A 1,147-nucleotide genomic window follows, 5' to 3' on the forward strand; every position below is an offset into this window, starting at 1 on the left:
CTCAGGCTGAGCCGCATGACATCTATTTGTGGTAGGCGACATAAAACTAATCTTATGATTTATCTCTCTTGGTGGGGTTAAACCCAATATCTGACCTTCTTGTTTTGGGTCGTGGTATTCTTGTAGTGGCAAAAAAAATTTTGTTGAGGTTGGCACACTTGAGCTCCCCCTTTTCAAATACAACAATGGCAGCAAGTGTAGATTCATCATGGCTAAGATTCTTTCTCAACTGTACTATCGTCATCATTTTCACCCCTCTTGGTTGATGGATGTTTGTCTGAATGATTGTTGGGTTAGACTCCGTTACTACTACGCATTTTGCTAGGGGCATGTAAATGACTTTGTGTTCTAGCATGATGTCAATCTCTGACTATTTGGGCTCTAGAATGTTGGATATGAAGGCTGACTATTTCTAGTAAAAATCTGATAGAGATATATACTAAATAATTATATATAGTAGGCGGTTACATATAGTGAAGCTATATATAATAAACTGAAATCATAATGTATACCCCATTAGTCAGTGCTTCCTAAATGTACATTTCTCATTCTCCATATCCTCTCTTTGCATACCTGAAGTCATTCATACAAAACCATTAATCAATATTTCTTCTTACATTTTCTCTATCATGTTCTTTGTGTTCATTTAGATTAAGTGTGTGCGTTGTTGTGTGATTCTAATAACTGGTATCAGAGCGAGGAGAGATTCACCACGATCTGTGAAGATGGAAATTTCAATACTAGAATTGAAAAGTTTGATGGATTCGATATAAGTTTCTAGAAGATGCAGATTGAAGATTATTTATACAAGAAAGATATTCAGGAACCCATTTTGGGGGTGAAGCTGGATACCATGACCACGGAGGAGTGGAAGCTCAAGGATTGTCACGCCGTAGGGTTAATCTGTTGACGCTGCCAGGGAACCAACAAAAGTGTGATTGGAAATGGTCCATACAGACGTTTAGGGACCATCTCCAGTTTCTTCATTTCTAGTACCAAAATTTCATGGATTAGAGGTCTCGCACTGTGCAACGACAACTCTTTGTTTTTCTAAGGCTAGTCAGATATCTCATGACCACTCTTTTCCTTCTCACCATATCTAGACACTATAACGTTGATCCAGTATTATCTTATATAGTTAACGTTC

Source organism: Cucurbita moschata, unplaced genomic scaffold (assembly GCF_002738365.1).
Source record: "Cucurbita moschata cultivar Rifu unplaced genomic scaffold, Cmos_1.0 Cmo_Scf00152, whole genome shotgun sequence".
NCBI classification, from domain to species: Eukaryota; Viridiplantae; Streptophyta; class Magnoliopsida; order Cucurbitales; family Cucurbitaceae; genus Cucurbita; species Cucurbita moschata.